The 15,943-nt window shown below is 33.6% G+C and overlaps 1 protein-coding gene across 2 annotated transcripts in view; it reads right to left on the reverse strand.

Annotated features, from left to right (window-relative positions):
- Window positions 1–15,943, reverse strand: part of nkain2 (sodium/potassium transporting ATPase interacting 2) — a 316,059-nt gene that overhangs the window by 48,795 nt on the left and 251,321 nt on the right. The window lies entirely within an intron of this gene.

Below are 15,943 nucleotides of genomic sequence, written 5' to 3' on the forward strand. Positions count from 1 at the left end.
TTATAAGCAAATAAACTTAATTCCTGCTGTGAGGAATTGATATGTTTTCACTTTATTGTTAATGTGCTTCCTCCGCATTTTTGTCCTGGCATCTACAGAGTCGCTTTTCCTTCACTTGATGTTAATTCATATTGTGGCCCTGAGCCCCAGCACCATTGTGCCTGGATTGATTGTCTGCTGTAAAAGCGGACTCTCCAAGTAAAGAGCATAATTGCTCTTTGTTTACAGTAATGAATTCAGACATCTCATTGATCTTGACAAAATAATGGCTGAATACCTGCTCCACACACCGGCTGCCGGAAGCCAGGAGCTGCAGCGCTGAACGTCTGCTTCAGATTTCAGCTTCCAAACTCAGCAAAGCGACAAAAGCACCAGCAGGAGTGACGCTACTGAGTCATGATCTCCATAAAGATCGGTATAAAACATACAAATCATAACAGCAGCTTTATGAACTCGTTCAGACAGCTGACAGAAAGCAGTGAGAATATTAGTCTCCAGACTGTCGGCTGAACATCAGGTGTATATAGTACAAATTACTAGAAAAAACCTAACAGGTTTAAAGTTATTCTCTGATTGGCTGAAATTTACATTGCGCAGGTTGTACTATTTAACTGTCCCCATAAAGCTTTTTAACTGTCCCCATTCTCACAAAGAATAATCTTTAGTGGTTAATTTATAGGATTTTATGCTGTCATTTGTGACCCTGGACCACAAAAGCCAGCCATAAGGGAAAGCTTTTTAAATGTTGAGAATTATACATTATCAAAAAGCTGAATAATAATAATAATAATAATAATATTAATAATAATAATAATAATAATATAATAGTCCCTTACATTTTAAAGCAATTTTCTGGACACCCAAAGCCCTTTACACATTGGGGAAAATCTCCTCTTCCACCCCCAGTATGCAGTATTCCATGTTGCGCCAGACTGCACACCACACAGCAGCTGATTAGTGGAGGGGAGACGATGAAGCCAATTTTGATATGGGAATGGTTAGGAGATCATGTTGCACAGTGGCCAGTGGGCAAATTAGGCCAGGAATTAATAAGATTTAACTTTATATATGGATTGTCAGACAATATTTGGCAACTATGGAGATACAAAGAAAATCTGAAATCTGGAGATCACAGATAAAGATATAAGATATCACAGATATAAGATCACATTTAAAGTTCTTGGAAATGCATGTTACTAATCAAACATTTAGTTTTGATATAACAGCAGTGGAAAATTTACACGGGGTCTTTAAGAAAGACGCCCTTTATTCAATATTCTAATGATTTTTCCCTAAAAAAATGACAATTTTGATCCGTACAATTTGAAAAAAGTTGACTGTAATGATGGTACACAAAAAAGGCAAGAATCACATCCACATGTAGTTTATTTATTTAAGTGAAATAAAAACAACAAAGGTTAGAACGAAACAGAATAATTAAATTTCCCATTAACTGTATTTTATTAATGTCTACCCCTAATCCTAAACCCAACATCACAGTAACATAAAAACTGTAGTACTGAGTGCTATTTATGTTATCTATGAAATTACACAATAAATTATATTTTTTAACGTTTTTTAACTACCCCTAACCTAACTCTAAACCCAACCATCGCAGTACTGTAAAAATATAAATTATTGTTATGCAGTGTCATAAAAAATGCTGCTTTATTGATGTGCATATCGCACTTGCGGCCGGCCGTGTATTCTATCTAGACGTTACCAGATTGCTATTGTGTGGAAATTTTTCACTACCTTAATCTGATTCGGCCCAAATCATAACGTAATTGGCTGCTTCACCCGTCAGTCAAATGTAATTATAGACAGTCCTTAACTATTGAAAGAGGCTAGGATCAAACTACGCAAGAGCAGGAGAATAAACTCACTGAATAAGTCACAGCACATAACGCCATAACGCCTGTCAAAGCTCGCGGCCTCCTGACGTGTTAGCGGTCATATTTGAGAAAGAAGAGATGGGTGGTGGGCAGGTGTCCAGATCAGAGATCCAGAGGTCAGGCATGGCTTGGAGCAAAGCTGCCACGACTCTGGGATAATTGCTTCAGTGACCTCCCGAAGCCCTCCATCAGTAATGGCAATTTTATAACACACCCGAGATACTTCCTTTCCTGCTCGAGTATAACTGTGTAAGTGAAAGGTTCAATCCCGACAAACAGAAGAACAGACAAAAGGATTTCAAGCTGAAGCCCGCGGGTGCTGGGTTGCTTGATGCTGGATGGCGAGGATACCAGATGATACAGAGATCAAATAATCACAGCAAAAATGAAAAAACAAAAGGGAAAAAGGCTGTTTGTGATTCCAGTAAATAAATTGCACATGCTTGTTTTGACAGGGCTTTGGAATAATCTCTCTGTGTCATAACAGATGAGGCACCGAAAAAAAAAATCAGCTCTGCCTACAATAACAATGACGGACAGTTATTTGGTTTGAGCCTGACATCAGAGTCCAGCAGCTAATAGTGTTTGTCATCGGTGAAGAACATTGATCTTGTCCAGATGCTGAGGTGTGAGTAAAATCTAAGACTTCTGCATTAATCTGACAGCATTCAGATGAGATATGCCTTCCATGGATTTTTTTTTTACCAATTCCCTTTCTCTTTGGGCTTTGCACATTATTGACATAAAAAAATAATCTGCTTAAAATACATTATGTGCGCATGTTTTATATTCAGTGTTATTCCAGTCGCTATCAATATTCTAATGATTTTGGCATAAAAAAGACGAAGGATCAATGATCAATGTTTCTTCCATGGATTTTTACCAATTCCCTTTCTTGCTGGATTTCTCACATTAATGACAATGCTGAAAAAATCTGCTTAAAATACATTATATGGGTCTGTTTTAAATTCAGTGTTATTTTAGTCACAAAGTAACTTATGTACTTTTATTTAAGGCATAATTCACCCAAAACTGAAAATTCTGTCATGATTTATTCACCCTCAAGTGCTTCTGACAACAAAGTAAGCTATTTCGAAGAATTATCCCTGTAGCAGAATGTAAATTTCACTATATATATTTCACTATATATATATATATATATATATATATATATATATATATATATATATATATATATATATATATATATATATATATATATATATATATGTTGTTGTTTCAGCTCTTTTTAAATAAGTGGTTTGAAAGAGCAGCAAATACATATGTATATGTATATATTATGTATATATGTATACATATATAATTGCTGCTCTTTCAAACCACTTATTTAAAAAGAGCTGAAACAACAACAACAACAACAACAACAACAAAAACATCAACAACAACAACAACAACAACAACAACAACAAAAAAACATGTTAACTTATTCGATTTGTGTTGAAACACTATAAAACAATTGTTTGCAACCCAGCATGTTTTACAGTTCATATTTTTTTGTGTTTCCCTTAGATTAATAATTTCTTAGTTTCATCATAGTTTGTGTATGTATTTCAGCTTCAGTTCAAATTAAATAAAAATTAAATAAAATAGCTATCTGAAAAATAAAACATTTTGTTTAATGCTGTCACTTTTACTTGTAGTTATTTTAGATGTAGTTTAAAGCTAAATAAACAAGAATTATTTTTGGTAAGTAATAAATAAAATAAATGTTATAATATATTCAAAATTATATTGCCGATATACAAGGTACAACCAACAGCTTGCCGCATTTTAAAGGATTATTCTGTGGTCATTCGAGAGGTAGAACCCACAAGAGAGCTCAGGAGTATGCATGTTTATGACATGGGCATATTTAACAGCTCATATAGAGCATGTGTTAGCTTAAATTTACAAGTCATTTTAACTAGCATCAATTAATCTCTCTTGAACATCATGTTAAAATGTGTTTAACTTGAAAAAATAAGATAAACCTGACTAACTTTCTACATTAAGTTAAAGTAACGAAAAAACACAAGTTGTCGTGACTTTTTATAATGTCATTTTTTGCAGTGTACAGTAGTTATTTTAGATGTAATTTAAGCAAAATCAACATAAAAATATTTTATTTATATATATTTACAATATAAAGGAGATAATGAACAGCTTTTCATATGTTAAAGGATTATTCTGTGGTCATGTGAGAGGGAGCACACATGAGAGAGATCATGTTCATGCATGCTTATGACATGGGTATATCTAATAGCTCATAGTAACGTGTTAGCTTCAACGCAAATATTCTTGAGCATATTTGTGAGTTGGTTGATCAATATTGACTATTTGTGCATTAAACAATTTTATTTTATCATCCAGCCATTATATTATAGAAACAAAAACAGTGGTTCTCTCCAAATATATACAAATAAATACATACATAATACACACATACACATTACGTTTTAGTGTTTCAATTTAATTAATAATTTTTTTGTCTCCTCAAAATTCTATTTGTATGTATCTTAGCTTCAATGTAAGTTAAATAAAAATAAAATAAACTAGCTATCTGAAAAAAAAAATATATATTTTATTTTTATTTTTTTACTTTTATTTGTAGTTATTTTAGATGTAATTTAAGCTAAATTAACACGAGAAAGCGACAACCAACAGCTTGCCACACTTCTCTGTGGTCATTCGTGGGGGAACACAACTAAAAGAGATCATGTACATGCATGTTTATGACATGGGCATAGCTCATAGTAACGTGTTAGCTATGACGCAAATATTTTTGAGCATATTTGTGAGTTGGTTGATCAATATTGGCTACTTGTGCATTCAACAATTTTATTTTACCATTTAGCCATTATATTATAGAAAAAAAAAAACAGTGGTTCTCTCCAAAAACATAATACACACATAATACACACATACATGTTACGTTTTAGTGTTTCAAATTAATTATTATTTTCTTAGTTTCCTCAAAATTCTATTTGTATGTATTTTAGCTTTAAAAAATTGAATATAAATATATATTTATATGTTTTTTTGTAGTTATTTTAGATGTAATTTAAGCTAAATGAACACGAGAAAGGGACAACCAACAGCAGGGGAACACATCTGAGAGAGATCATGTGCATGCATGTTTATGACATGGGCATATCTAATAGCTCATAGTAACATGTGTTAGCTACCTCGTCGCAAATATCTTTCAGCATAATTGTGCTGAATTGGTTGATCAATATTGCCTACTTGTGCATTAAAAGTCCTGTGAAGTGCTTTGAAATGTGCATTTTTATTCAGTGTTTTAAGTAATCTCAACTTGAAGAGAGGGTGGGACATAGAGTAGCTCCTTCCCCTTTTAAAAAGCAGCATGTCTAATAGCGTGTTTGAGCTCAAGTGCATCAAATGTGAAGAGTCTTGAAGGGGGTGGGGCATGTCAGATGCTAGAGAGCATTTGATTGGTCAAGATTTGATGAGAAACTGAAGTTTAAGGTGATGTAAAAAACAATATTGTTCCATTTAGGCAGAAGTGACAAACTACAAGCTTTACATGTTTACATTTTTTTCACTGTACACTAGCTTAGATATCCTAAAAACTAACAATACTGATATTAACATCTAAAAAAACGTCATTTTATTTTTAATGGGACCTTGATTTTATTCAAGAATTTCAACACACCATAATATTATAGAAACAAAACCAGTGTCTCTTTCCAAATACATAATGCACATATAAGTATGACCCGCTGTGCTCTTGTCAGTTTAGTGCTGGCGTTGTATGTGATGTTTGAGTAATAGGGCTCTGCCATTCAGCCGTGGTCAGACTTATCAGATGAGATGTGATATCAGACCTGCTGTCAGTCATTCGCGGCCCGACTCCGTTCCTCACCCCGCCACAAAACAGCAAGACAAGAGAGAGAATGAAAGGGTCAAGAAATGGATAAAGAGAAACAAAAATAGACTTTGAATAAGATCAGCGGGGAGTTCAGCCCAGTGTTGACATTTACGAGAGCTGATGGCAATCGCCTGCCGCACTGGCATCTGCCAAGCCGATGATTTGCCCAGCATAACTCATCCTCGCCACCAAATTAAGTCCTGAATGGAAATTGGCTGTGGCAACAGAGGTCTTGAGGGATTGGCACGTAATGAGGTCGATTGATTTTCTTTTCCTACGGGTGTTATGTTTTGTCAAAACAGTTACCTGCTCTTCTTTAGGCGCTCTGTGACTGACAGCTTAGGAAAGGTTATTGTTGTTGTTTCAATAGAAATGCAATAGAATGATCACATCTGCATAATGGCTAATGGGAGATGGATGCACCAGATTTCAGATGCTTTTTAAAAAGGATATAACAACAAATTGATCTGGAAACTAAAATAAGATTTGCTAAATATTATTTTTTTAGGAAGTCACAACTAACAAACTAGCCAACTAAGTAACTAAATGCAGGAGAAGTCTAAGGTTAGGATAGACTAATAAAGAAAAATATGTTAATAATTGAAACAACCATTAAAAATAATAAATAAGTAGATTTATTTAACATTTATTGAAACATGTTTATTAGTACTTAAGTACAGGTAAATAAAGGTTAGGTCAAATAAAGGTTTAAAATTTAAATTAGAAATAAATAAATAAATGCATTTAGTAGGTTAATTTTTGCACTAAATTACGTTATGTTATGTTATCGTCCATGAACGAAATTAAATTTTAGATATTTTTTAAAGTTACTTAATTTTACATGAAGATTTTGTAGTAAAATAGAAGAAACAATTTGTCACTTTAAAATTAATTTTAATAGATTTATTAATCATGTGAAAAGATTTAGATTTATAGATTTATTACTCACGTGAAAAGTGTGTTTCCAAAAAAGTACTTATTAGTAGTAAAACATTTTATTATAACAAAAACTAATAATTAAAACTTAGCTGTAGCAACTGTTAGTAATATATATTTTTATAATGATGGCAAAGTTCCAAGAAGGGATGTGTATCATAAACGTGTGTAGGTCTGCAGCATGATATATCTCCTTTTATTTGTGCACTGTAAAAAAAAAAATGTTGCTCACTTACATTTTTAAGTTGAACCAAATTAAATTTACAAGTCATTTATCATCAATTAAGCTGCCTTAAATATAAAGTTAAAATTTGTTTGAATCATAAATTGTCATGACTTTTTATTAGGTCATTTTTTTACATTGTAGTTATTTGAGATGTAATTTAAGCTAAAAGAACATGAAATAAGTATTATAATTATTAAAACGTTAAAAAATAATTAAGTACAGGTAAATCAATACACATATTTTACATTAGGTTAAATGAAGGTTTAAATTACAAATAAATAAATACATTTATTTAACATAAGCTTAAATAAGCTAAATTTATAAACAATTTTACTTCATTAATAAATAAATAAATAAAAACATAAATTTTACATTCTTTGAAATTAATGTTTTAAAATTAAATGACATTAAATTACAAATATTTTTTTAACATAAGCAAAATTTATATACAATTTAACTTCATTAAACGTATGTAAAAAGGGACTAAGCTGAAGGTAAATTAATGAAATGTAAATAAATAAATTTCTTTAAATTAATACATTTAAATAAATATGTTTTATAAATAAATAAATAAATAAATAAACTAAATGAATGAATTGTATAAATGACCAAGAATTAATGGATAAAAGATGATTAATTCGTTTTTTTTTAATTATTGGAATAAACAAAATGTTACAAATAAATACCAACCAACCAACCAACCAATCAACCAATCAACCAATCAATCAATCAATCAATTAATCAATATAGTCATTTTTTATTAATTGATAAAGTTAAAGTGGGAAAAAAAAATTAATTTATATTTTTTATATTTTAATAGCTGCTGCACATTAAAGAGGATAAATTTAGGGACAAAATCTCTTGAAGACATTTTTACTGTTCACTTGTTTCACGAGACTCAACATTCTATCCAGTTTTTAAATACAAAAAGGTCTCAAACAAATCAGTAATTTTGACAATATGCACATCTCTTTCAGGAAAAGCAGGTTAAAATAATAAAAAATGACTTTGTTTAACAATCAGCCAAAGCTTGAAAAATGACTTTCATCAAATAATCCTTTAAACCTTTTTGTAACGCATTCAATTCGATTCAGCTTTTGTCTTTTCCAATTTAACGGGACAGATATTTTGCTCACAAACCTGGGCCTCAACTTCCCTTCACTTTCTTATCACTTCCACAAATAACTCAGAACAAAGGACACAGTAATTCATAGTCCAGCTTCAGACCTCTGTTCATTCTTCATGTTCAAAAATAAAAGTTAATAAAAATCAAAATAAAAAGTGATTAAATTCATATTGCTGACTCACGGACTGAAGGATTGAGCTTGTATAAGAGCCATGTTGGCAGATCTAAATATTATAAGCTTGAATAATTTTTAATGGTTAACTTGTGAGTGAAAATGTATTACTCATAAATTTCAGGATTTTAACCTATATTAGTGTTTTTCAGGGGACTGCGTTTGTTTGTTTTATGTGGCAAAATATCTGGCAACGTTCAGTAACTTCATTAAGTTCAGTAGTTGGCAAACCATTTACAAAGCTAAAATTAATAAACATTCGATAAATATTCATATAAACTAAAGAACAAAGGTGTATCTTCCATACACCAACTCTTACTAATGAAAACTATAACACAAATTTTTAAACTTTGCTACAGCAGTGAGTTAAAGACGAGATATGTTGTTGAGGATGTGAAATAAAAGTGTCAGTCAGAAATGCTAATCAGGCGTCCTGAAACTGCACAAAACGAGCAGGAAACTAAGGAAACTAAGCAAATGTTTCTCTCCATGCATCTTCAGAGACACGGCTCAGGAAAAACACACAGGGGGTTATGCAAATTCTGAAGCTCAATCAACAGGCTTAATACCAGAGAGGTACATAAAACCCAGAAAAGCAGAGCTAGTAGTAAGGCAAATACAAGAGGAGTAGATCCTAAGGACAGCTTGTTTCAGCTTGTTTGTTTAATGTTGTCTCTAATGGACTATGGATTAAAGGTCTAGTACTAATTAAGACTACATATTGGCAATGCAGTTGTGAGGATCTTGCTGGAAGTATAAAATTAACCAGCATTGTTTGATTTTTATGTGGCCCATTTTATTAAATCCTTTCTTACAAGAGTCTATTAGGAAAGTTAGTAAAAGAGACTTTAAAAGTAGCAACACTGGCATTAATAAACTTTGGGGACTATTTAAACAGTCTGATCAAATGATTCAAAAGGCTGATTTTCAGTAGATGAATTACTTAATTGATCTTACCTTTACAGAAGGGTTTATGTGGCTTTTGTCAGGTACTCAAAGGCTGCATTTACACTGCATGGTTCAATTGAACCAATTCAGATTTTTTCTCTCATGTGGCACAGATCGAATATGGTCCATCTATGTACGTGTAAGCAGAAAAAAAAAATCTATGGATTCCAATTTACTTAAATAAAATTCAGGCCTTGTTCATATGTGGAAATTTATCAGCTATTAATTGGATTTGTGCCCTGGTGTCTGCAGTGTAATGCTGTGTTCACACCAGACGCGAAACGCACAGATAAATCGTGTATAAATTGATGTGTAAAAATTTGAGTTTCCGTGTTTCATTCACGAGCCAAATTTACTTCAGAACAGATGTGGATTCACATCATGGGCAGGGGTTCTGTCTGCCCGGAGACTGTAGCTTCATTGCTAAATAACTAAAAAAATTTTTTTGAGAAAATAACTGTTTTTATGAAGGCTGAAAAGCAGCGTTGGTTCGTTTTGAGCAGTGTCTAAGTCCACTTGATCCTTTCAGAGGTGCACCCAGCTCTATGAGCTCATAAACCCCTCCAGAAATTTAACCTAGATGATGGAAGCTTTTAGCGGTGCTTCTGACTGAGCCCAGCCCAGTTTGATGAACTGTTGAATTTTCCCCTGGGACAATAACAACAGGCACTACATCATAATCACGCCCTCACAAGAGCAAGCTCCTGATTGGTTAATGCGTCGCGAATGTCGCTGTTCAGATTTTCGAATACGAGCGATACACGTAAAACGCGCAAACGCTTCTTATTGGTGCGTATCGTGTCATGAGCTGCGCCATTCGCGCGTATCATGCCATAGGATGTCTATTCACGTCTTTGCATTGACTTAACGTGTAAATCACTCGCACTTGATACTTCTTCCGCGTCTAGTGTGAACGCACCATAAGCAGGTCGTCAGAGTTTCACCTGTCAATGATAGTTGCGTATCATTAAAAACCGAAGTGAATGAAGTTAACTATGAGTCTCAAACCTTAAATCTCATATACTAGGACAAAATAAGCTTTTATATTGTTATGTATCATACAAACACGTAAACAACAGCCTATAAACTAGGCTAATATAAAACTGCTGCATACATCATGTGAATAAATCACGCCATGGACATTACATTGAGATGCCTACTTTAAAGATAAAAAGAAGATGGCAAATGAGAACATTTCTGTCATAAACTATAGCAAAATAACTTGTCAAAAAGTTGAGTGGAAACTGAAAAATGAAACCCTGCAAACAGAATACATAAATGGAGAAAGGAGCACTCTTATATTATCAGCTGTCAGTCAATGCCTGCTCTTTTTTTTCAGGGTCATTGTGTCTGACGTGAGCTGTGTAAATGCAGACAATTGAATACAAGTCACTTTTAAAAGCGGATGTAAGCAGGTCACAAAAAAAAAAATTGGATACAGCTACAAAATCGGAATGAACTATTATGAACCAATTTGAATTATTGACTATTGTATTTGAATAAATCAGAAATGTTTATACCATAAAAAATTATTTTGAATTTGAATTTCATAATTAGAATATTGAATATCTGAAATTGGGCGTCACAGTGGTACAGTGGGTAGTACAATCGCCTCACAGCAAGAAGGTATAAGAGCCCTGTAGGTGAATTGAATAAACTAAATTAAGGTGGGCATATCCTTTATTTTCACATCCCAATGTTAATAGGTATGCCTTCCCGCATTTGTCGCAAATTACGTGACATCAACCGGACAGAGGAGCTTGGTTAGATGCGCCCAGCCCGAACCAATTGTGTGGATCGAGAAAAGTAAATATATTTATTTTTTTTTAGAGTCAAACACTCTAAAAAAATTTAAAATTGTGGAACAAAATTTAAGACCTTGTAAAAATGCAATTAAGACTTTGTAATACCTTTAAGAACCTTCATTTTCTCAGAATTGATAAACTTTTAACAACTTTTTAAGATTCTGCAGACACCCTGAGAACCAGCTAGTTAATTTGAATAGTAAATGTTTCTTTGTATCATTACAAGTATATATTAAATTATTTTTAGATATGTTGTTCTGATAATATGGTTTCAAATCTTCATGAGTTTCTTTTCTGTTGAACACAAAATAAGAAATTTTGAAGAAAGCTGAAAGCTTTCAACCTTTGACTTAGTAGAAGAAACAAATACAATGGAAGTTACAGGTCTCCAACTTTCTTCAACAACAACAAAAAGAAACTTTTAACATTTTAAACCAGTGAAGGGTGAGTAAACAATGACAAAATATACATTTATGGGTGAGCTATTCATTTAATGAAAAGACTGACATTTTAATTTAAAAGAAAAAAGAAAAAAATAGAGCAATAAACAGACAGATGGATCTCCAGACTGAAATAAGAAGATGCACTGTTATTCAAGCAGTCTTGAGTGATTATAAGTGTCACAGAAAATCTCCTCAGAAGCTCATCAGCAGCAGCTAAAAGAGCCTCTCATTAACGGCTGGACTCAGCTATGGTGGCCTGTTGAGCACGGTACAGGTTTGGGGACGAATATAATAACCAAAAGGACATGACTCAGACTTCCCAGCTGTCAGAAAACAGCACAAGTCCTCTAAACCCGCCATGACCCAGTCATCCTGTTACAATCCTCAGCAGGAGAACAGAGAGCGGCTCTGACACAAACACACACTAGCTGAGGTTTCATATGTGTCGCTGTACAGTTCTGACAGCTGATGTGAATGAGAATACACACATATATCAGGTTATTCAAAATCTTCATAGGATGCTTGAGCTACCTTAAGCTGCTTGTTATAATTACTGTAGCTTTTCAGTAATAGAGATGGCATTTAATATTTAAAACAGCATGCAAGATGAATAAAAAGGCAACTGTGGGAAATACTGAAGATCTTATTGCAGCTTGTAGTGTGCTGAGTTGATGTCTGTATAGGCTATTTTCTAAGGAAACACACAGTAAACACATATTTAATAATATTTAAGCACAAACTTTTATTTTGGATGCAATTAATCATATTTAGTTTGGCAGCACTACAGTTTACTAAATGATTAGCCCTCCTGTGAAAATGTCAATCTTTTTCAAATATTTCCCAAATGATGTTTAACCGAGTGAGGAAATGTTCACAGTATTTGCAATGTTGTTGGGTAGAGGAAAAAAAGGAGATTTTTTTTTTTACTTAAAGGGCATCTATGATAAAACAAATGTTTTGTAAGCTGTTTGGACAGAACTGTGTGTAGGTATAGTGTGTCCACAGTCATATTGGTGTGATTTAAAGACAGTAAGTCTCTTTTTTAAATTTCCTATTTTTTTAAATAGGATCTAAATCCCACCCTTTTTGAGGTTGAGAGCAGCGTGATGTAGGAGTGCAGTTTCCCTGCCCACCGAATTAATTGACAGGTTCGTATTAACATGTCTCTGTAGCAACATGTATAATCATATTAACAAGACAGGACATGCACAAAGTGAAATGTGACGTGTCCGCTGTGTGTGTGCGTGTGTGTGTGTGTGGGTGACCTTTGTAGCGACATTGTGTGTGACACATCTATGCAGAAAGGCTTGAATTAACTCCACAACAATTACATCAAATAATCATTGGGAAAGTTCTTACTGTCGTATTTCTCACAAACCTTATGTGAGATCTGCTACCTTCATATCTGTCACTGTGCAGTTTATCTGATGCAGCTGAAGCCTTGTTTTTATACTCAATGTGTCCGCAAGTTTGCTTAAGTGCGTGCGGCCAATGGGATATCATTGGTTCACTTCATGTGTGTGACATGATGGCTGGCGGAGCGCATGATTTTTTTTTGAGACTCGAGCAAACAGTTCACGTGGCTTAGCATTGGATTTGAGTTGAATATGAACCACTTTTAAAAGATTTTTTATGAAACAGGTAAGACTGTACAGACATCTTTATGATCCGACCATACGTGATCATCAAAGAGATAACCGGATGACCAATAATTGTTGGCTAGAAATTGCAACATCGTAGGAAAGAAGGAAAGTTTTTATTCAACAGTTTAGAAAAACCTAAGGGATAAGAGGCCATGGCAAAAGTGGAGACCCGGGTACACAATTACAGAAATATGTTTTTTCACCTGTGACAGGCTTGACACTGATGTACATGTTAACATTTTGAATTTAAAACAAATTTATAGCTAAAAAAAATATAACGAAGAAACAAATTATTTCATTGATAATTTTAAAGGAATATTTGAATGTATCAGTTTAAAATATAGTGATGGCCTGTTTTTCTAGGCTTTATTGGTGATGATGATCAAGAATGTTGGACCATTATTGCCTTTTTAGCTTAAGAAGAGGACAGAAACTGGCGAGACAATAATGTGTGAAATGTGGAGTGGCCTAAATAAAAAAAAAAAAAATCTGTATTTTTTGGTGAGTGTACTTTTTTTTGTTGCTTTTATACTTACCATAATAAAAATATTTCTGTAGAGCAACACATTTTGTTGACAATAATATTTTAATAAACTTTAAAAGGTAAAACTGTCCGAGATATGAACAAAAGCAAGGGCTGCATCAAAGTTTGATTAAAAAAAATCTTGAATGGTTATGAAAATATTATTAAAATAATTAATAAAAATAATAAAAATAATTAGTTTAAAAATATTGAATGATATTAATGATATGACATAGTTCCTGAAACGTTCAACTTCTCTGTTTATCCGTCTGTCTTTACAGTCAGTTTCTTTTGACTGCCCCCTGTCGTTTTAAAAAATATCACAACGGCGAACACGGCAATTATAAAAGCCTCGTCCATTTCATGAGGTGCGCCTGCAGTCAACGATGGTGCACGATGCGGCGCCAGGCAAAAGTATAAATCCAGCTTGAGGCAGAGATTGAGGCACAGTCTGACAGGCACATGGGAATGGTGGGAGGGAATAACTAGCAAAAAAGGTTCAAGCAGCAAAAACAGCTACATGTTTTCAGAGCAGAAAATTACACACTTCTGAAAGCTATAATAAATAATTGGCTACCGAACAAACCAATGTTGTCCAAAAACTTGATTAATGAATCTAATTAGCCTAGCTAAGCCTTTAAATTGAACAAAACTAACTTCTAAAATATTACAGGTATGTACTGTCACCATGGCAACTTAATTGTTTTATGTTCAATCCACTTAAATTTGTAAAAACAAATAAGTTAACTTAATTCCTTTATGTTGTCTTAACACAAATCCATTGTGTGGTTTTTACAGTGTGCTTAATTCTTAGCTTTGACAGAACTCTGACACTTTTGTTTTGTCTTGTTGTGAGTTCATGGCTTTGAATTTGTTCATACGGTGTATCTTGTATGTTATTTTTTTTCTTTTTGTGCACTCTCGCATCTGTGTGCAAGGCACAGTGTTCAGATCTTGGCACTTCAGTCTAGTGTGGTCTAGTTTGTCAGTGTTTGGACAGTCATGCTCTATGTCTGTCTGCTTGTTTGTTTGGTTTTTTTTCTTTTGTCTAGTGCTCTGGTGTTGCCATGTCTTTGTGTTGTAGCCACAAGCTTTCATTTCGGTGCATCATGCACGTGGTCCATGTGCTTATTGTCCACATGTTTTAGTTTTGGGCAGGGGTGGACTGACCATAAGGATTTTCCGGGATATTTATTATTCCCGGGTGATAATACTGTCCCAGTCCGCCATTGGTTTCAGGTTTTGTTGATTTGTCTCACAACTTAATTTCACAGAAGACAGAAACTCATACAACTATGCATCTACATGAGAGTGAGAAAATGTAATGCAATATTTGAATGGACGATTCCTTTAATTTAAATCCAAGAATTGATTTAATAGAGCGAATGGCACACGACCCAGACAGAGAGCAGGTCTTTTGACTAGACTACTGGAAGCCCTCGTGGTTCCTCAGTCTGCTCATGGCCAGGCAGATCCCAGGCCAGTGCAACATCAGTGCTGCTCTGGTGTGCAGGACACAGCTCATTTGCTGAAGCATCCATGCATATGAGCCCCTGATTCTCTGCTTCATATTTGTGTCTATGTGAAAAAGAGAGAGAGAAAGAGAGCGGGATAGAGAGAGGCTGCCAACACTCTCTCCTTCTGTCTGACTGTGAAGGAGAAATCTGCCCAGGAACAGTTCCCAACGCCCCAGAGGTGGACGCTCCAAAATGAATATGAGCCAGACATTCAGCTAAACCCCACAAAGGACTTTTGTGCCGAACTGTCAGTTAGAGGTGTGCTTTTTCAGTGCATTTGTGTTGGAAATAAATATGGATTATTTCCGCCATGGAATTTAAAATAAAAATTGGAACTTTTATGTAACAAATTCTGAGATTATATATAAATCACAATTCAGATTATTTAGGCAATTCTGAACAAACATGAAGTCAGAATTAAAAAAGAGACAGAATTTTGAAATAAATAATTTTTTGTATGCCAAAACTTGAACTTTTGCTCAATTTATGTAATTAATTGTGTGTATTTATATATATATATACCCCACAAATCTGTGTGCATATACATTAGATTAGTCAGTGTTGAAGCCAAATCTGGAGCTTATCTAACAAAATAACTTACAATAATGCTCCAAAAACTAGTACATTCAAATTTAAATTTTATAGAAAGATATTATAAAACAACTATAAAAACAGGAAAATAAATAAAAAGAAGCAAAAAACATTGACAAATTTAGTTGAAATTTTGTAGGTTGTAATTTTTTTTGCAATATTTTGGTTGAATTAAAATGTACAATCTGTATGTTAGGTGACTAAAATATTATTTTAATAAATATATCAG

The sequence above is a fragment of the Danio rerio genome, chromosome 20, assembly GCF_049306965.1.
Source record: "Danio rerio strain Tuebingen ecotype United States chromosome 20, GRCz12tu, whole genome shotgun sequence".
Taxonomy (NCBI): Eukaryota; Metazoa; Chordata; class Actinopteri; order Cypriniformes; family Danionidae; genus Danio; species Danio rerio.